This window comes from Furipterus horrens, unplaced genomic scaffold (genome assembly GCF_987537825.1).
Source record: "Furipterus horrens unplaced genomic scaffold, mFurHor1.1.pri manual_scaffold_6, whole genome shotgun sequence".
Taxonomy (NCBI): domain Eukaryota; kingdom Metazoa; phylum Chordata; class Mammalia; order Chiroptera; family Furipteridae; genus Furipterus; species Furipterus horrens.
In genome coordinates this window covers 92,077,841-92,100,051 of record NW_028327176.1, presented here as the reverse complement: position 1 = coordinate 92,100,051, position 22,211 = coordinate 92,077,841, and the positions used below count along the sequence as shown (strand labels likewise).

Below are 22,211 nucleotides of genomic sequence, written 5' to 3'. Positions count from 1 at the left end.
GTAAATTGTGGTCCGTTTACTTAGGGAAATCTGAGGAAAGGCATGTTGTGGGTGCAGTAAGACCAATTTTAGTATTGAGGCTTTTTAGATATTAGATTCTTGTGAGTCATCGAAATGTAGATGACCAGAGAGTGTTGGCTGTAAAGGACTGATGCATAGAAAATGGGTCTTGACTGGGAATAAAAATTCGGAGTTACAGTGTACTCACATATAGTTGAGTTGAAGCTACGGGAGTAGAATAGCTCAACTAGGGTGGAGGGTTTGAGAGAGAGGAGAGGAGAGGGATGTGTTCAACTTGAGAATCCTAACTGTAGTCTCTTAATAACCATCTCTGCCCTCCCTTTCTATAACCTCTCTATAAATTTATGGATTAAGCATGTAGTTAAATTTATATATTTCCTACTTGAGAAAATACCTCTTTTATCTTTTTAGTAAATGTGATAGCGATCCTGGGAACCTCAGGGACCTCTGGAATTTTAACTTCTATGGATTTACACACAACTAGAAGAAATGGCTGGTTTTATAGTAAACATACTAGAAACAGAGGAAGAAAACAGGCCTTTGACTAATTCTGAAAAGATTTCAGGGTGCAGGTCAATCCCAGAATGGAAATTTTATAGCTACCTTTATGTCCATATTCTACTTATAAAATCCCCTGCTGTTTAAATTTCTTTTCTCCTTCCTGTCCTTCCTCCTATCTTGCTCACATATTTGGTTATCTACTTTATATATGCAAGACATTGTATAACAATAGGTAACAGAGTAGTAAAATATAATACAAAAAAAAAATCCCATAAAACTTACTGTTTCAGTAATAATATCTGTTCAATCATTCTATTATTGTTACATCCATTTTGTGATTTTCATGCTTTTTATAGGGGAGGGGTTGACATAGGAGGCCTGAAAAAATAATCAGAATAAATAGGAATAATATGCATTTCACTTTAGGAATCATTCCCCTGAGACTACCAGAAACATTGTTATTAAGTTTCTATTTACCATTTCACCTTTGTTCAATATTAAGACAGCTATTGTGTTTTCTTGACTTTCTGTCCTTCTGCTCAAGCTGTGAGTGTGTGTGGAAGAGAAGGACCCTGCTCAGTACAGACCATGTGAGGGTGATGCTCTGTGCAGAGTTTTGCACAGTAGCATTTTGCTTCATAGAACACAGCAGGAGATACAGCACAGCTCTGCTCTGCTTTGGAGTTAAATTCAGAGTAGCAATTTTCCTTTTAAAAAAATTATACTTAAACCTTTAGGTATCTTAACACTGACTTCTGGTGAGGCACTGTTGAAGCTGTCCTGCTAGTCGGCCTAAGTCTTTGGTGTCCAGAGATAGCAGCATTTTCTTGAGATAGAGTTTTTAATAAATCTTTATAAAGTTAGCCCTTTGGGTTGACCTTCAGGTATAAGACATACTGCTTTTGTTTAGTGTTTAAAAAAAGAACAATAAGTAAATCTGAACAGAGCCTGGCTTTTTTTTTATTTTTTTTTTACAAGTTTGTACTTGCTTTTATACCCTATGTATGTCTGGAGGCATCTTAAGATGGACATGATTTTATAAATCTTAAATAAAAGATAAATGCCTTATAGGTTGGGGGTTTGCAAATGTATAACACGCTGTAAGTCAGTGAATCTGTTATAATACAATAAATTCTATTGTAATATAAACCAATTTATCAAAAATATGGCTCATAGATTACTAGCCTAATCCATAAAATGGGCACCACTGTGGAACATTTCATATTAATTTATTATAAGTCCACTATGTGTATTATTACTTAGTACTTATTGAATGCCAAACATTTCTTGGGCACTGAACAAAATCAGAAGATGAGACTTGACTTGGGCCAAAAAGTTGTTTGACACACTGACATGGGAGGAAGGCAGAGGAAGAAAAGTGCTACTTTTCTGTGTGCCTCCTGTTTTGGTGCCTCTGCCCCTACTATACTATTGATTCCTAAACTACTTCAGTCCTATTTTAAAGTTGGGAGTACGTGTAGAAATGCTCGTGACCCATGTGTCCTAATCATAGTAGGTACTAATAAAGAACCTTGACTTTTAAGAGGAAAACATTGATAACATCAACATCCCTGCCCTTCATTCTGTGAGATACCTTTAAAACTGGCAATCCAGCCCTGGATGGTGTGGCTCAGTGGACTAATTTCCAGCTTGCGAACCAAAGGGTTGCCGGTTTGATTCCCAGTCAGGGCACATGCTTGGGTTGTGGGCCAGGTCCCCAGTTGGGGGGCGCACAAGAGGCAGTTGCCACACATTGATGTTTCTCTCCCTTTCTTTCTCTCTTCCTTCCCCACCCTCTGAAAATAAAGAAAATCTTTAAATGAGTGCTCTTCTTTATTAAAAAACAAAAAACAAAGAACTGGCAATCCAGTCACCAAGGGATTTCTAGAAATATTTATTTCCCTGAGCTTGTGAAATCAAATACAGCACAAAATTTTTCTCTAGTTGTTATCTCTGTGAGTCTGATTCTGTATAGCACTTAATGCAGAATTGTGTTTTAAAATATCTTATTTTTAATACCTGTCTTCAACTCACATTTATCTCTTTTAATTGGTCAGCTTTCCTTTTTTTGTGTGGTGTATTTTTATACCCATGTTGAGTTGGTTCACCTACCAATTACGCTCCATCATTTGGCTTGTACCCAAGGAACACAAGTCATTTTTCATATTATCCTGAGAAAAAGATAATAAAATCAATCTCTTTGAAAAAGTTAATAGATATTTCAAAGCCAACTAGAAGTGATTTGCAGATTGTTTTTGATCATCTGCACTTCTGCCTTCAGTTAACATAAATAATCCAGAGTTGGCTATGACACAATATCAGTCTTGAATAGAATAGTGGTCATCTGATTATAAATACTTTAAAAACCAGCCATCTGTCCAAAAGGAATTCAGGCACCAGAGTCTGATTCTTTACTTAACTTCTATCCATATTGGAAATTAGTGTTAACCCTGAGCTCATTGTTTTAGAGGAATAAATACATTTAAATAAGGCTGAGATTGCTAATATTTGGTTGAATTAACGTATAAACATTAAGTTAATGTTACTTTAGTTGTTGGCACTAATTGTTGATATTAAATGTGGTACAAGTGATTAAAGATTTGATAAATAAAGGGCTGTAGACTTAGATGAAAAAACTGATGGAGATATTTTTAGATATCAAAATTACTCCTGCTTATATATAAGAAATGTTAAAAGAATGTTATGTAGATAACACCTGTCACTCCTAAAATGTATGTGGATTTCAGAATTAAAATCACAGTGAATACTTTTATTACTTCTCCCACTCCTCCCACTCTCATTTCCTTTTTATTCTAGTGTTGACAATGCATGTGCTCCTCAGAAACCCCTTAATTTCCCCAAAGTAATTTGTAATTTTCTTGTCTCTTGGGTTTAACACTATGGACTCAACCAGTGCTTTTTTTTTAATCTTAAGGAACTAATGAATGCCTGGGCATCAAATGTATAGGAATAAATTCGTTCTGGGTGACTTTTTCTTCTAAATTGGTACCAAAGTACGATGAATTTCTGAGTAGTTGTATGTTCTAATATGCAGTTCTGATGTTTGATTTTATCCATGTCTGTATCTGTAAGGATCCAGATTAAACAATTGCATCAAAAAGGCCCAATGACTTTGATAAAGACAGAAGGTATTTTTCTCTCATTTAATAGTCTAGGGCTGATAGGCAGCCTCTCCCTCACAATCTCATGGGACTCAGGTTTGCAAGGTGGCTCTGCCATCCTTTAGATGTGGCTTCCATGATTCCTCTGGAGACTCCATGAGAGCAGAGGAGTGTATGCCTAATGTGTTAAGACCAGAGCTTGGAAATGTTATTCATCACTTCCACTCAGATTCTGTTGATTAGAACTTAGCTACTGGCCACACCTACTGGCGAGGGAGGCTGGGAAATAGTCTCAGTTGGGTAGCCAAGTACCAGCTAAAATCTGCTGAAGAGGGGAGAACAAATTTTGGAGGTCTGCCACTCCATCTTATATCTAATGTTTTCTTTGTTCATACATAAAATTCAATGACAATTCAAAGTGAAGCACTTTCCCCTAACTCTTCCCCACACCTACTTCTCAAAAAATGAAATGAAAACAAGAGATACGCTTGCTCTTGTGTTAAAACGGAAGATTAACCTGATACATTAGTTCTGCAAAATCAGCAGAAAATGATAGAATTGTAGATTTCCCCCCCTCATTTGGTATCTTTAACTACAGAGGGAAAATCAGAATAGGGAACAGTCTGTGAATGGAATTGTCAGATTTTTTAAACATGTTTATTAGATTGAAAGTCCAATTGGAAATGTCGGATGCCTGACAGGCAGTTGGAAATGAAGGACTGAAACTCAGGAGAGAAGTCAGGGCTGGAGTTAGAAATATGAGAGTCATCTCCTTAGAGCTAATGTTTGAGCCGTGGAAGAATCAAGATCTTCAAGAGAGAGAATAGGAAGAGTTGGACCTACTGCTTGAAGAACATCTGGCTTAAGACAATGTAACAAAGCAGCTAAAGAATTGGGAGAAAACCAAGGTGGTGTTAACAACTTACATTAAAGTGCATAGTGAGCAGTATTAGAGGCTGCAGAACAAACAGAATGAGGCCTAAACTAGTTACTGGACCTGGCAATAAGGAGTGCATAAGTAATCTTGGTAAGTGAAGTTTCAGTAGCATATAATAAACCAGATTTGGGGACTTCATTTGAGAAGTTTGGGTGAAGAATGAAGAAGGTTCTAGTAGGTTCAAATGAAGATTTTTAAAAAAGATAGGTGTTTACATTTTTAGACACACAGAAGGTGAGATTAAAGATTTGGGGGAGGAGGTGGAATGAACTGGCAAGAAGCAGACTCAGAGTATAATGTGAAATATGTGGGCTTAGCTTCAGAAAGGAGGAGGCCCATACTCTTGTGCAATGGCACCTTGTGTCTGGGACAGTATTGGACACTTAGTAGGTATTTGGAAACAAAGGTGTGAATGAAAGGAATAAGGCAGACTAGGTATAAAAACAGACACTCAGAAATAGGAGGTGAAAAAGAATAAGTTAAGCCCTGACTGGTGTGCCTCAGTTGGATGTTTTTCTGCAAAGTAAAAGGTTGCCAGTTCAGTTTCTGGTCAGGGCACATGCCTGGGTTGCAGGGGTTGATCCCTGGTGGGACATATATGAGAGACAACTGATTGATGTTTCTCATGTTGATGTTTCTCTCTCTCTCTCTCTTTCTCCCTCCCTTCACCTCTCTCTAAATATAAATAAATAAAAATCTTTAAGAAAAAGTAAGTTAATAATACCCGATGAGTTAAATTCTGTTATTAAACTAGGAAACAAGATCATCCAAGTGTTCATGAAGATGGCAATGACCATTCTAAGTGTTTTGCATGTATTACCTCATTTATTTCTCAAACCTGTAAGGTAAGTTACTATTTCTCCACTTAGTAGATGGACAAATTAAGGCAAGAAAGATGAACTAGTTTGCCCCAAACCATACATTTTGTTTTGCTGCCAACAATAAGGGTGTAGTGGTGAACTGAAATAGTCTGGCTTCATGGATCATGTTCTAACCAATGGGCTACCACTTCCCAGGCCTTGGAGAATGAATGGAAGGTTTCAAACATTCATGAATATTTAGAACATTTATGGTGGGAATGATGCAAGCATAAGATATATATTTTAAAAATTTTGACAACAGGGTGGAGACTGATTGCAGGGGGTGGGGGGCAGGGAAGAACAAGGAGGGGAAAATTGGGACAACTGTAATTGAACGACAGTAAAATGAAATAAATTAAAAAAGTAAAAGTCTTTAATAGTGAGTTTTTTTAATGACATCTTTTTTTTGTTAGCCTAAAAGTAATACTTATTAAAGAAAACTTAGAAAATAAAATATACATTTGAACACAGTAATCCTAAATCCAGAGATAACTAATGTTGACAATTTTGTATATTTTCTTTTTTTTTTTTTTTAATTTTTTTATTTTGGTTTTTCAATAACAGTTGTCTCCTTTTCCCCCAATTTCTCTCCCCCACCCAACCCACCCCCTCTCCCACAATCATATCCCTCCCCGTTGTCCATGTCCATGAGTCTTTCATACAGGCTCTTTAATTAAACCCTTCCCTTACTTATCCCCCTTCTCTCCCTCTCCCCTCCCCCCTATTGACTGCTGTTCTGCTCTTTGTTCTATTTAGTTCCTTTGTTTGTGTTGTTCTTTAGTTTCCTGTATTAGGTGATATCATATGGTATTTTTCTTTCTTTGCCTGGCTTATTTCACTAAGCATAATTCTCTCTAGTTCCATCCACGTTGTTGCAAATGGCAGGAGTTCCTTCTTTCTTTCTGCTACATAGTATTCCATTGTGTAAATGTACCACAGTTTTTTGATCCACTCATCTACAGATGGGCACTTAGGTTGTTTCCAGCACTTAGCTATTGTAAACAGTGCTGCAATGAACATAGGGGTGCATAAGTTCTTTTGAATTGGGGTTTCAAGATTCTTTGGGTATAATCCTAGTAGTGGAGTCATTGGTTCAAAAGGCAGTTCCATTTTTAATCTTTTGAGGTAATTCCATACTGCTCTCCATAGTGGCTGCACCAGTCTGCATTCCCACCAACAGTGCAGTAGGGTTCCCGTTTCTCCACATCCTCGCCAGCACTTGTTGCTTGTTGATTTGTTGATGATGGCCATTCTGACTGGTGTAAAATGGTATCTCATTGTGGTTTTTATTTGCATCTCCCTGATGGCTAATGATGTTGAGCATTTTTTCATGTGTCTATGGACCTTCTGTATGTCCTCTTCGGAGAAGTGTTTGTTCAGGTCCCTTGCCCATTTTTTAATTGGGTTGTTTGTTTTCTTGATGTTGAGTCGTATCAGCTCTTTATATATTTTGGAAATCAGTCCCCTGTCTGTGAAAAAATATGGAACGCTTCACGAATTTGCTTGTCATCCTTGCGCAGGGGCCATGCTAATCTTCTCTGTATCGTTCCAATTTTAGTATATGTGCTGCTGAAGCGAGCACAATTTTGTATATTTTCATATAATTTTTTTCTAAATTTATTTTTCTTTTTACAAAATTGTATCCTAATATATGTGTGTTTGTATACACACACATATATAGTTATATATAGAATTACATATATATAACTATATGTAAAAACTGTGTAGTTTATGCAAGGTCTGTCCAGAAGGTATCCAACTATGTAATATGAAAAGTAGAGACATTTATTGAAGAAGATACAAGAAACATTATACAGAGGACAGTGACACCTCAATCCTCTTCAAAGTAGGCACCTTGGGATCTCACACAGTTCTCCCAGTCACCACTATCAGCTACCCGTCATATTGTCTTGAATCTCACTGATGGTCTGAAATCTCTTCCTTTTCAAAGGTGATTTTAGCTTTGGGAAAAGCCAGAAGTCACAGGGTGCCAAATCTGGGCTGTAGCAGGGCTGAGTCACCTGCATGATTTGATGTTTTATCAAAAAACTGCATGAGGTGTGATGCATGAGTGGACACGTTGTCGTGATGAAGCTGCCAGTCACCAGTTGCCCACAGCTGCAGCGTCTGAGTCATCCGAATAGTTTCCGTGGAGGAAGTTCAAGCTTAATGCAAATGTGATGCATACTTGTTGCTCTACTCACTCAGTCATTTTGAATGTGACAACCACACAGTACACATGCTCACTCAACAGCATCTACTGCTCCCACTGTACAGTGAAGTTGTTATGGTTCATACATGTGTATTTCAGTCCACTCTCCTTGGCTGCCACGTTACATCAGTGTCACGCAAACTGCTCTCATTATATTAACAATGGCTTGACTTTTTACAGACAGACTATATATATATATATATATATATATATATATATATATATATATATGGTTTTGTGAGATTTTAATTTAAAATTTTATCAAGAATATTTTGTGTCACCAAATATACCATAAATTTCGCATTTCACTTTTGTTCAGTCAGGCCATTTTGTACTTTAAAAAAATAAATAATGCTATAGTAACCATCTTTCTTTGTCTACAGCTTTTGTTATTACCTTAGGCTAGCATATTAGTCAGGACTCCTTGGTTTGTAAGTGTTAGGAACCCATCTTGAACTAACTCAGGTGACAACGGAATTTTTTTTTTTTTTTTGGCTTGGTTAACTGCTGAAATGGCTGGGATGCAGCTGGGTCTCATGGGAAGCTGGAGCCAGGGACAATTCAGATACCGCAAATCCCCCCTCCACTCCTTGTTCCTAGTTCTTTCTGCATTGTTTGTTTTCTGAAAAAGTTTCCCTCCATACCCTGGGAAACATGACCGCAGATAGCTCCTGAGCTATAGCTCACAGCATGGCCAGCACAGTGAGATTTCACCTTGTTTTTTCCTCCAAAATTTTATTTTAAAAATTATCCAAACAAGAAGCTTTACCATGCATGGATGTTATTACCATACTTGCTTTATCACATATCTATTCATCTATCAAGCACGTTTTTTTATCAGTGCATCTTTTAAAAATTCATTTTCAAGTAAATTGCAGACACTTGTACACACCTGCCCAACTACTTCAGCATGCATATCATTAACTTAGAGTTCACTGTTTACATTTTTTTGATGTAAAATTGACATCCAAGAAAACAGACAAATTTTAAGTTTTCATTTGCTGACTCCTGACAAATCCACACATCTGTAACCCAAACATTATGAGACTCACTTTATGATCCTAAGATTTTAAAAATCCCGGGAAATTGTCCTGACTGTCCCATTTTGGATCTGGCACCCATCCCTGAGCTCAGAGTGTGAAGGAAGCAGTACTTCCCACATGTAAGAGGATGCTGGACAGGTAGAATTATACATATCTGCAGGAGAGAGCTTCCTGGAAGTCAAATTACACTAACTGAATTTAGACAGCATACCTTTATGCTGTGCAAAACAAGCATGTTTATTACTTTGATCTTTAGAAAGCTGCTTCTAATATCCCACAGTAATGATTTCTCTGTATACCTGTATTTCATCACTTTTTTCTTTAATATAGCGCGTGTTTTATGTTCTAAAAATATATATATTGCAAACTCTTGAGAGCAAAGACCTTTTTTTAAATTTAACCATATCCTTTGTATAATGGCATGTGATGGTAGATACTCAAATTCTTCTCCAGCCAGCCAGATTCTTTATGTATCTGTGAAGGTGCTTTTAGCCACAAGTAATAGGAAACCCTGATTCAAAGAGGCTTAAATCATAAGGGCCTATACTTCCTTATGTAAAGCTACAGAGATTGGCTAGCTTCAATGTTGGTTAATTTGTGGCTTCATGACATTGTCAAGGACCTAGGATTTTTTTGTCTTTAGGCTCTGCCATCATTTCTGTGTCAGCTTTGTCCTCAGACTGTATCCTTTCATGGTTATAAAATGCCTGTTACAGGGCCAGGCATCACATCCAGATGCATTATTGTCTCTTCTGTCCCTCAGGAGAGCTAAGAAAGCTTTCCCAGAGGCCCCTTAGCAGATCTCCATATGTCATTGGCTAGAACTAGTTGATATTAATGAGCCCAAATCACTTACTGGTCAAGATAATGGAACCATGGTGATTTCTGATCAAAATTTACCCATAGATATAGCATCCCTCCCCTTTTCATATGGGAGAAGAGTGGACAACACTAATACAATCAGGACACTGTGAGTAAGAAAAGAAGAAATGTGTAGGCAATAAGCGTCACCTGTTTCACAGCATTGTTGAAAATGCCTGATCTTGTTTGTCCTCTGACGTTGATTATGGGCGGGGGGGTTGCACACACTCTTGTTGCTACCTGAATGCTTTCTCAGTCGGAGACATTTGATACTGTGCTGGCCCAAGTCTTTTAAGTTTTAGGTGCTTTATATCTTTCTTCTTCTTCCTAGGATTTATCAGTCTTCGACTCCTATTGTATTTTGAAAACCTGTCAATTTTAGTGGTTTTTTCTTAATTCTGGAATAAATATTTCTAGGCCTAATGTCTAAGCCTGGGTTCTATGGCAAACAGAGCCTGAGGCAAGGATTAAAGTGTTAATGCTTTCTTTGAGAGGTGCAGGCTCAGGTGTGTGAGGGTGAGGGCAAAAGGAGGAGAAGCCAGGATGGGTACAGAGAAATCTATTTGATCTTGCTTCGTAACAAGCTGGGAAGAGACATAGCAGGTCACTCAGCAAGCATTTCACTTGCCAACAGGAAAGGGTTGTAAGGAGAAACTACACTTGGAGTGGTCCTTGGAAAAGAGAAAAAATGGGGGGATTTATCTGCCTGATTTCCTCCTGCCTTCTATTCCTAGTTGATGGAGGTTTATCTCATGGGAGCAAACTCCTCTGCACTCCCAAGCTTCCTCATCCATGCCCTGTGTAGCTACTCAAGATGCTAGATTTCATGCCCTACAGTGTGGTGTTTCCTCCTAGTTCAAAACTGACTTGGTAAGGCACCAACTGACAGAAAAAAAGAGGACATATAAACACGGAGGCAGTTGGAGCTAAGAAGGCACACGGGTTTGTGTCCTAATACACCTAGGAAGGTTGAAGTTAAAATTTTTTCCCATAGCATTACTTTGATATTTAATTACTTGGAACCATATTAGTTTCAGAAAATAAGCCAGAGACTGCTTTTGCGATCCAAGGCTATGAAGTTTAGGGTAAATCACCTTTTGAAATGTTTTAATTTTCTGTGGTCTTTGAATCTCTTACAAGAAATGTTGGCAGTGTTCCAGAGCCCACAAATCATATTGGTTGTTGTGGATCTAGGTCTTCATAGTCATCTTAAAATATGGTTGAAGCTGAGTGGAGTGGCTCTGGGTACCCTTAGATTGTCCAGTCATTCAAAACAGATCAAGATTGATGGATTCTTTGGAGCTCTAGACACTTGGGAATCCTCTGAATATTGGCTTTGAATTAATTCTTACAAGGCCAATCTTTCAATAAGAGCAATTTTTGCTTTTTATTCAGCGTGCAGAGTGAAAACGGTTGAATTAGTAGCAGAAGAGACACAATCTGATTGAATGAAGGAAAGAATGTCCTTTTGGGTTGGTTTGGTCTTTGCATTCCTCATAGGTTTCTTCCATTTTCTTGGGTGAAAATCTCTTTGTTTTTTTCCATTAGTGCACTTTACTCAGATCACTATGACTTCTTAATAGGTGTTACAGGGTAATGGTAGCTGTTTTTGTGCAGGAGATTAAAGGGTGAGCTTGTCAGAGATGAATGTTAATTGGGTACATCTCATAAGCCTGAGGAGAATTCCTGCTTCTGTGTCATTATAGGAACCGAGGGAGAATGTTTGGATGTTCTCTGTGTGTTGCTAGCTGAGTGCGCTTGACCCATTCTGAATTGTCTACAGTGAGGGCACTGGCAGGACACTGTGGGGCCATTTAGTCCTTTGAGCTGCATCAAAAGCATGAGAATTCTTTGCCAGTCTTTGGTTTGTGCTATCCAGATATTTGAATGTTCTCATAGGATCTGTGTTGTTTCACCAGACTTCAGCATCTGGATTTAATCTAGGAATGTAGTCACTTGAGGTCTTTTGGTGTTAAAGCACACAGTTCTCCATGTATCGGATTAGTTGACCTCTTCTTTTTATTTTTAAAAATTAATGGAATGACTGTTATTTTAAGAAAACATTGAAAATAAAAAATGCCCTCCCATTCTGTAGTACAGTGAAGATGATTGCCTTTCTCTTACATTCACCTTGTTACCTGTCATGGAGTGAGAGCCTGTGTATAGGGGCTGATTGAAAGTGAGGTTATTTTCCCTCCTTTTGGGGGCTCTACTTATGAGCTAGAATCATAAAAATTCAAGAATTGTGCCAACTGTTCTTTTGTTGATGACTGTGATTTAGTCTGTTATGTAACTGTAATGTATAATTTATACATCCCGAAGATCACCAGTCTCTGTACAGAGTGACTATATTTAACTCTCACTTCTTGTCAAAAAGAACATTACCAATTATCTTTGAAACTATATTTGTGAGACAATGCACATTGATCCACCCTCTGTCTCCATTTTAAATTTTGGGGGCATTAAGTAGAGCTTTATGATTTCTATGTTTTTTATGTGTAAAGGCTCAGAGGAGAGAGAGCTTAGTAGCTGGTGACTGTATCTTGAGGCCTCCATTGCTTATATCGTCTAAACCAAGAACAGTGTGCATAATGTCATTGTCATCTCTATTAATATGCAGGTCCAGAGAGAACAAAATGGTAAATTTATTTCCACTATTGTCTTTTAGTTACAAATGGAGAGTGGAGTGAGGATATTGAAATACAGTATTCCCTCACTTATCGCAGGTATTACGTTCTAGACCCCCCTGCGATAGGTGAAAATCTGTGAAGTAGGAACCTTACATTTATTTTAGTATTTATATATATTTTAAGGCTTTATAAACCCTTCCCACACACTTACAAATCGTTCCCAGTTCCTTATTAACCTTTCCCACTCCCTTATTAACCTTTTCCACACTTTTATAAACACTACTTATGTTCTTAAACATATTCTACACTCTTAGACCTACGTAACTTTAACAGCATACGTATACAGTACCACAAAATCCTGCGATATAGCAAAAAATCTGCCATAAATAATTAAATATAATATTTTTTAAAATCCCACAATACTGTGAGGCAGTGATAAGTGAACCGCGATATAGAGAGGGACTACTGTATTCAATAGTATGGTGGAAAAATGGTACAACTGTAATAGAACAACATTAAAAAATAAAAATATAAAGTAACGGCCTAAAAAAAAAGAAATATTTAATAGTGATAGTTCAACACTTACTAAGAAAATAACAGTTCCTTTCTCTATGTGGTGATGCCACTAGTGCCTGTGTCATTTCAAGGTTTTTTGAGAAAATGGTTTATGTTGGTTTTCTTTTCACCTTTGTAAGTTAAGTTCAGTTTTAAGCTCCATAGTGGTGTTTTTTAAACAAATTCTTTTATTTATCACCCGACATTTTGCCTCATTGCTCTGCTGCAGTCTATGTACATATGAAGTTGTCATGACGTAAGAGGAAATGTTGACTGTGCTCATATAGGACTGTATTCCCTTAAGAAAGAAAGCCTTGACTAAAAAAACTGGTGTTCTCATTAAATCAGCTCTTTAAGAGTAGGTGGGAAGAATTGCTATCGATCTAACGGATTTAATAGTTTATATACAAAGTCTGTGGGATAGAAGTAATATTCTGCAGCTGAGTAACTATAGATTAATTCATCTTCAGACAGGATTCTAGAAGCATCTGCAAAACTGGAAAATTACTTTTTCTTCCCTTTTTTTCAGTCACAACTGGATTAAATGTAATTCCCAAATACTTTAGAATTGAATTATATCCACAAAGTAGGTCTACAAAAAATTACATAAAAAATTGAAATAAAATCACAAAATATAAATGTTAGGTTCTTCTTGGCTACATTTGCTCTGGTGCCAGTTTGTTTGGAAGGGCTGCAGTGTTGAAGGGTAACCAGAGGTCACTTGTAGAAATTCTTTCTTTGTTACGTGGTTTTGTAATAGCTAGTGGTGGTCTATTTGAGTTCAGTTGGATGAAGTAGTCCTTTGAAGATGGGTGGTGAAGTCAGACATTTAAGCTTCTCTTCATGCTCTCTCCTTTTGACCCTTTAAAAACCTTTTTCTTTTATTCTACTCACTGAAAGCACATCACCAAGCCCTCCTTCTTTGTCAAGAAAGGCCAGCCATTCCTTTTCCCTTTCCCGCCCTAACCTTTAATGAGTGGTTGGTTCTGTGAAGATATGGGGACATCTGAGAATTTTGATAGATCCAGCTGACATTCTGTGGGTGGAAATGAGGTGTTTTTATTCAGCTTTTATTCTCTTATAAACTGCACATTCCATTCACGCTTTACACCTCCAAGGTACTCAGTTTGGGTAGCATGCGTTGTCTGAAGGTTCTCGAGGCAATAAAAAAGTAAAACAATAAAAATAAAAACCAGTAGTAATATTAACAACTACAACTCTGCTGATCATAAATGAAAAAATGCAGAAGGAATTAGGACTTCTGATAAATTTGCAACTAAAGAAGAATAGACCTGTATTAGGAATAACACTAGTACCATGTAATTCTATAGAACATCGCGGCTGACAAAGCACTCTCCATCAAAGTTTATTGTGGCTTTGTACAGTAGCAGGGCGTGGGTTGGTTGGACTCCTATGGTTTCTTTAGCCTTAAGATCTCTGGATATAAAGCTTCACACCAGCCATTTTAATTGGCATTATTGCCATGTTGCATTATTAGGCTGCTTAAATCGTCAGATAGTTGGCAGCTGTTCTCCTTCATGTTTAATCCTTTCCCTCTTCTGCCTCTCTCATCACTGTCACTCTCCAGATTGAAAACTAGAGCATATGTAGCCATTTTTATTTAGTTTTGTTCTATGCTAGCATTTGCCTTCTACTAAATGAGGTTGTCCTTTATGAAACAGCTGGCAATTTGTTTCTGCAGTCAAGGATCATATACTGCATTTTGGAACCGGAAATATGTCAGTAAGTCTTCAAAAATAAAAATGTCATCTGAATGAGCACCTCATTGATGCTGGTGAGCTACAGACAACCCTCCTACCCCCCATAACAGCTACCACCTGATGTGTTTAGGTGATGGCATTGGTGCTTCTGCATTTGCCTCACCTCTCCTGATAGTTTTATAGCCAGTAGCAGACTGTGAGAATGGCTGTAAATGGATAGGTATGTGTGTATATCTTCATATGAATCTCTTTCTCCAAAGCAGAGTCATTCCTGAGCTTCATTTTTATTAGCAGTACCCCTAATTTGATTTTAACATCAGCCCAAGGAGCATTTCTTCTCTTCCTTTACATCAGGGCTTTTGAAAAGCATAATGGAACTTTTAAGCCAAGGTGGGAGCACTTCTTAAAACATAATCTTATTAAATCAACCTTATAAGAAAAATTCTGTAAGCCAGATAAACCCCAAGGTTCCCTGGGCTATAATGGGTCCATAGTTAGGCATTGGATTAAGTAAGGGTGGACACCATGAATTTCTCAGAATTTATACTTGGAATATATGGTTCAACCTAGTCAAAAACCACTGCACTTACTAACATAGCTTTTTGACTGGATTCTTATATTTTTGTTAATTTTGGTGCTTTTAGACTATACATATTTTAAAACCTTGTTATTTTTACATTACATGTACCACAATGTCAAACTTCAGCATTAGGCTACATGGAAATACCTAAGGCTCGAACAAAATTTGTCTGTATAATAGTTACTTATACATTTATATAAAGAATAGTTTATAATGCTTTGGGTTCATTTTTTTTATTCATTGATTTTTAGAGAGAGAAAAAGAGAGAGAGACATCAATTTGTTGTTCCACTTATTTATGCATTCATTGGTTGCTTTTGGGGGGGAAGCTGTCAGTAAGTAAAAACTTTATTAACTATGCTGAAGGAAAAACTAAATCATCTTTCTTTATTAAAAATGTTTGCTGTATTTTTTCCCCACTACTACTTAGTCCCTTTATATGCCCTCTCCCCTGCAATCACCACACTGTTGTCCGTGTCCATGAGTCCTTTTTCCTTTTTGCTCAATTTCTCCATCCCCTAACTCCCACCCCCTTAGCTGTCATCCTGCTCTCTCTCTCTGAGTCTGTCTCTATTTTGCTTGTTAGTTCAGTTTGTTCATTAGATTCCACATATGACTGAAATCATATGGTATTTGTCTTTCTCTGACTGGCTTATTTCACTTAGCATAATGTTCTGTAGGTCCATCCATACTGTTGCAAAGGATAAATTTTTCTTCTTTTATACAGCCAAGTAGTATTCCATTGTGTAAATGTCCCGTAGTTGTTTTATCCACTCATCTGTTGATGGACATTTGGGCTGCTTCCATATCTTGGTGATTGTAAATAATACTGCAGTGACAGAAAGGGGCTTATGTTCTTTCAAATTAGTGTTTTGGGTTCCTTCAGATATAGTCCCAGGAGTGAGATCGCTGCGTTAAAAGGCAGATTCATTTTTAATTTTTTAAGGTATCTCCATACTGCTTTGCACAGTGGCTGCACCAGTCTGCATTCCCACCAACAGTGCAAAAGGGTTCCCCTTTCTCCACATCCTTGCTAGTACTTGTTGATTTATTTATAATAGCCATTTTGATAGGTGTGAGGTGATACCTCATTGTGGTTTTATTTGCATTTCTCTGATGATTAGTGACGTTGAGCATCTTTCCATATGTTTATGGACCACCTGTATGTCCTCTTTGGAGAAGTGTCTATTCAGTTTGTCTGCCCATTTTTTAATTGGGTGGCTTTTTTGGTATTGAGTTTTGTAAGTTCTTTATAAATTTTGGATACTAACCCCTTATCAGATGTATCGGCGAGTATGTTCTCCTGTTCTGTGGGTTGTCTTTTTAATTTGTTGATGGTTTCCTTTGCAGTGCAAAAACTTTTTAGTTTGATGCAGTTCCATTTGTTTATTTTTCCTTTTGTTTTCCTTGCCTGGGGAGATATATCTGATAAAAAAAAAATTGCTAGGAGCAATGTCCGAGATTTTGCTGCCTATATTCTAGGATTTTCATGGTTTTGGGTCTAACATTTAAGTCTTTGATCCATTTTGAATTTATTCTTGTGTGTGTTGTAAGAAGGTGGTCTAGTTTTATTTTTTCTGCACATATCTGTTCAATTTTCCCAACACCATTTATTGCATAAACTATCTTTAGCCCATTGTATATGCTTGCTTTCTCTGTCGAATATTAATTGACTGTTAAGGTGTGGGCTCTCTATTCTGTTCCATGATCTATGTGTCTGTTTTTATGTCAGTACCATGCCGTTTTGATTACTGTGGGCTTGTAGTATAGTTTGATATTAGGTAGCGTGACTCCTCTACTTTGTTCTTCTTCCTCAGGATCTCTGCTGCTATGTGGGGCCTTTTGTGGTTCCATACAAATTTTTGAAATATTTATTCTAGTTCTGTGAAATACGTCATTGGAATCTTAATAGGAATTGCATTGAATCTATAGATTGCTTTGGGTAGAATGGATATTTTAATGATGTTAATTCTTTCTATGTGCTTCCACTTACTTTTGCCTTGTTCAGTTTCTTTTCCTCAGTGTTTTATAATTTTCTGAGTACAGGTCTTTTAGATCCTTGGTTAGCTTTATTCCTAGGTATTTTATTATTTTTGTAGCAGTTGTGAATGGGATTGTTTTCTTAATTTTCTTCTCTCTTAGTTCATTATTGGCATACAAAACTGCAACTGATTTCTGGATATTAATTTTGCATCCTACTTCGCTGAATTCATTTAACAGTTCTAGTAGTTTCTTTGTGGAATCCTTGGCATTTTTCATGTACCCTATCATATCATCTGCAAATAAGTCACTTCTTCCTTTCCAGTTTGGATGCCTTTTATTTCTTCTTATGATCTGATTGTTGTGGCTGGGACTTCCAGTACTATGTTGAATAAGAAAGGTGAAAATGGACATCCCTATCTTGTTCCTGATCTTAAGAAAAATGCTCTTAGTTTTAGCCTGTTGAATATAATGTTGGCAGTGGGTTTGTCATAGATGACCTTTATTAGGTTTAGGTATATTCCCTCTACTCCCACTTTGCTAAGAGTTTTTATCATAAATGGGTGCTAGATTTTATCAAATGCTTTTTCTATACTATTTATATGATCATATTGTTTTTATCCTTCGTTTTGTGTATATGGTGAATCACCTTTATTGATTTATGGATGTTGTACCAACCTTGCATTCCTGAAATAAATTCCACTTAATCATGATGTATGGTCTTTTTGATGCATCGCTGTATTTGGTTTGCTAGTATTTTTTTGAGGATTTTTAGCATCTATGTTCATCAGGGATATTTGCCTATAATTTTCTTTGTTTGTAATGTCTGTCTAGTTTTGGAATTAGGATAATGCTGGGTTGTAAAATGAGTTTGGGAGCTTTCCCTCCTCTTAAATTTTATGAAATAGTTTGAGAAGGAGAGGTCTTAGTTCTTCTTGAAGTGATCGGTAAAATTTACCTGTGAAATCATCTGGTACAGGGCTTTTGTTTGTTGGGTGTATTTTGATTACTGCTTCAATTTCACTAAGTGAAATCTGTCTGTTTGAATTCTCTGATTCTTCCCGATTTAGTTTTGGAAGATTGTATGTTCTAGCAATTTATCCATTTCATCTAGGTTGTCCAGTTTGTTGGCATATAGTTATTCATAATTGTTTCTTACAATCCTTCATATTTCTTTGGTGTCAGTTGTCTTTCTCCTCTTTTTTTTCTGATTTTTATTTGGGTCCTTTCTCTTTTTTTCTTGATGAGTCTGGTTAAAGTTTTGTCAATCTTGTTTATCTTTAAAACGAAAAACAGCTCTTGGATTCATTGATCTTTTGTATTATTTTTTAGACTCATTTCATTTATTTCTGCTCTGATCTTTATTACTTCCTTTTTCTACCCACCTTTGGCTTTGTTTGTTGTTCTTTTTCATGTTCTTTTAAGTGTGATGTTAGATTGTTTATTTGAGCTTTTTCCTTTTTTTTTTGATAGGCCTGTAATGCTATAATTTTCCCTTTTAGTATGCTTTCCCTCTGTCCCACAGATTTTGGATTTTTGTGTTCTTATTTTCATATGTTTCAAGGTATCTTTTGATTTCTTCATTGTTTACCCATTCATTGTTTAATAACATGTTCTTTAACTTCCATGTCTTTGCATGTTTTTCAGTTTTCTTTTGATTGACTTCTAGTTTCATAGCATTGTGTTCAGAGAAGACGCTTAATATGATTTCAGTCTTCTTAAATTTATTGAGACTTGTTTTGTGTCCTAATATGTTGTCATCATAGAAAATGTTCCATGTGCACTTGAAAAGTATGTGTATTCTGCTACTTTGGAGTGAAATGCTCTGAAGATAATCAGTTAAATCCATTTCATCTAGTGTGTTGTTTAAGGCTGCTGTCTCCTTTGTTTTTTTTTAAAGTATATTTTATTGATTATGTTGTTACAGTAGTCCCAATTTTCTTCCCTTTGCTTCCCTCTGCCCAGTACACCTGTTCCCTCCAGCAGTCCCACCCTTAGTTCATGTCCATGGGTCGTGCATATAAGTTCCTTGGCTTCATCCTTTCCTATATTATTATTAACTTCCCCCTGTCTATTTTGTACCAACCAGTTATGCTTCTTAATCCCTGCACCATTTCCCCATTTCTCCCTCTTTCCCCTATGTCACTGCTGCCACCACCATACCGCATCCTCTCTGCCCTGGCTCCGCCCCTCTACCTGTCTGGATGAATATTTCTTCTTTATATCTTTGTTTGTTGGACTTCCATGCAGCTTGATTTTCTGGAACTTCTGGTTGTCTCTAGTTTTGAGGTATCTGTATTCCTTCTTAGTTGTGGAGGGAAGGAGACACAGCATGTTTGTCTAGGCCTCCACCTTGTCCGGAAGTCTCTGCTATCTCCTTTTGATTTTCTGTCTGGAAGATCTATCCATTGAAGTCAACGAGGAGTTAAAATCTCCAAGTATGACCGTATTTCTGTTGCTTTCTGCCTTTATGTCCGTCATGATTTGCTTCACATATTTAGTTGCTCCTCTGTTTTAAGTACATTAATGTTTATTAGCATTATATCCTCTTGTTGTATTGTTCTCTTTATCATTATGCAGTGTCCTTCTTTGTCTTTTACTGTAGCCTTGGTTTTAAAATCTGTTTTGTCAGATGTAAGTACTACTACCCTGGCTTTTTTTTTCCTTTTCATTTGCATGAAATACCTTTTTCTATCCCATTACTTTTTGTGTTTATCTTTTGATCTGAGATGGGTCTCTTGGAGGCAGCTTATATGGGTCTTGTTTTCTTATCAATTCAGCTACCCTATGTCTTTTAGTTGGAGCATTTAAGCCATTTACATTTAAGGTGATTATTGATAGATATGTATTTACTGCCACTTTATTGTTAGACTGTTTTCCTTTGTTTCTTCTTCTTAAAGCAAGCCCTTTATCATTTGTTGTAGTACTGGTTTGGTGTTAAGCTTTTTCTTGTTGGGGAGCTCCTTATTTCTCCTTCCGTTTTAAATGATAGCCTTGCTGGGTAAAGTAGCCTTGGTTGTAGGTCCTTGCTTTTCTTCACCTTGAATATTTCTGTTGAAAAATCAAATGACAGTCTAATTGGTGTTCCATTGTATGTAACTACCTGCTTTTCTCTTGCAGGTATTAGGATTCTCTCCTTGTCTTTAAGTCTTGCCACTTTGATTATGATGTGTCTTGGTGTGGTCCTCTTTGGGTCTAGCCTGTTTGTGGCTCTCTGAGTTTCCTGGAGTTGTGTGTTTTTTTCCTTCACCAGATAAGGGAATTTTTTGGTCATTAGTTCTTCAAATAGATTCTCAATTCCTTGCTTGCTCTTCACATTATGAGGTCGTTTTGACACTTCATGTTGTCCAAAATGTCTTTCAAGTGCTCCTCATTTTTTAAAATATTTTTTTCTTTTTGCTGCTCTTCTTGGGTGTTTTTTTCTTTTTCTTTTTAAGTATATTTTATTGATTATGTTGTTACAGTAATTCCAATTGTTTTCCCCTTTGCTCCCCTCTGCCCAGTATCCCCCTTCCCTCCAGCAATCCCACCTTCCTTAGGGTGGGTCATGCATATAAGTTCTTTGGCTTCACCCTTTCCTAAGTTATTCTTAACATTCCCCTGTCTATTTTTTACCAACTGATTATGCTTCTTAGTCTTTGCACCATTTCCCCATTTCTCCCCTTCCTGACTCCCAGCTGATAACCCTCCAAATGATCCCCATACCTATGATTCTGTTCCTATTCTGGTTTGCTTAGTTGGATTTTGTTTTTGTTTTTTAGATTCAGTTGTTGATAGTTGTGAGTTTGTTGCCATTTTAGTGTTCATAGTTTTGATCTTCTTTTCCTTAAGTAAGTCCCTTTAACATTTCATATAATAATGACTTGGTGATGATGAGTTCCGTTAGCTTCACCTTGTCTAGGGAGCACTTCACCTGCCCTTCCATTCTAAATGATAGCTTTGCTGGGTAGAGTAATCTTGGTTGTAAGTTGCTTTTCATCACATTGAATACTTCTTGCTAGTCCCTTCCTGCCTCCAAAGTGTCCTCTGAGAAATCAGCTGGTAGTCCTATAGGCACCCCCCAGTAAGCGATTCTCCGCCTCTCTCTTGCTGCTTCCGTACTCTGTCTTTATCTTTCACCTTTGGCATCTCAGTCATGATGCATCCTGTTGTGGTCCTCTCTGGGTCCAGCTTGCCCGGGACCCTCCATGCATCCCGGACCTGTATGTCCATCTCCTTCGCAAAACTTGGGAAGTTTTCCTCATTTTTTTCAATTCTTGTTTCCTCATTCTGCACTGGTTGACTGTTTTTTTCTTCCTTATGTTCCAAATCATCGATCTGAACCCCGGTTTCCTTCCCTTCACCATTGGTTTTGTGTGGATTTTCCTTTGTTTCACTTAGCATAGACTTCACTTCTTACCTTATGCATTCGCCATACTCAAGCATATCTGTCAAGCCTGTGAGCATCTTTATCACCAGAGTTTTGAATTCTGCATCTGCTAGATTGTTTATATCCTCATCTGTTAGGTTGGCTATCTCCTCATCACTTAGTTCTCCCACTGGAACCTTGATCCGTTTCCCCCTTTGGGCCATATTTCTCTGTCTCCTCATTCCGACAGGCTCCTGTGTTTGTTTGCCTCCGCGTCCCAGGTAGAGCTGTTGCTCCTGTTACGTTGTAAGGGGCGGAGCCTTAGGAATTCGTCAGTACAGGGAGACCTGTTTCACCACGTGTGGCACTTTATGTGGCGGAGGGGTCCGAGAGGGAGCAATACTGCCTGCCCAGCACTCTCCCCTTTTCCAGGTACCTCTCCCAGTTCTGCAGTGGACTGGTGCCCCTCCAGCTGCTGCCCTGGCTGTGGGTGGGCAAGCAGACGCTCCAGGACCCTGGGGGCCCTCCAAACAAGCAGACTCTGCTGAGACTGGCAGCCTCCGCCCCCACCCCAGCCCCCACCGGCCTGTACAGTCAGAAGCAATGAGGTTCAATCGTCCCCGGCACTGGGACCGTGAGTGCCCAGGTCCAGTGAGGAGCTGGGAACGCTTCCCCAGCATCCCTCCTGACTTCAAAATGTGTGACTGCGCCCTCCGCCAGCCCGCCAGCGCCACCACACTGCGTCCTCCCTGCCCTGCCCCCCCCCCCCCACCTTCCTGGATGAGCATCTCCTCTCCACATCCCTGTTCGCTGGACCTCCATGCAGTCCGATCCCCTGGAA

The 22,211-nt window shown here is 37.9% G+C and overlaps 1 protein-coding gene and 1 non-coding gene across 2 annotated transcripts in view; one reads left to right on the top strand and one right to left on the bottom strand.

Moving 5' to 3' along the window:
• BTBD9 (BTB domain containing 9) overlaps window positions 1-22,211 on the top strand; it is a 479,622-nt gene that overhangs the window by 120,559 nt on the left and 336,852 nt on the right. The window lies entirely within an intron of this gene.
• LOC150006955 (U6 spliceosomal RNA) lies at window positions 6,917-7,023 on the bottom strand. Its single transcript, XR_016512228.1, has one exon. It is a non-coding gene; the product is annotated as a U6 spliceosomal RNA (small nuclear RNA).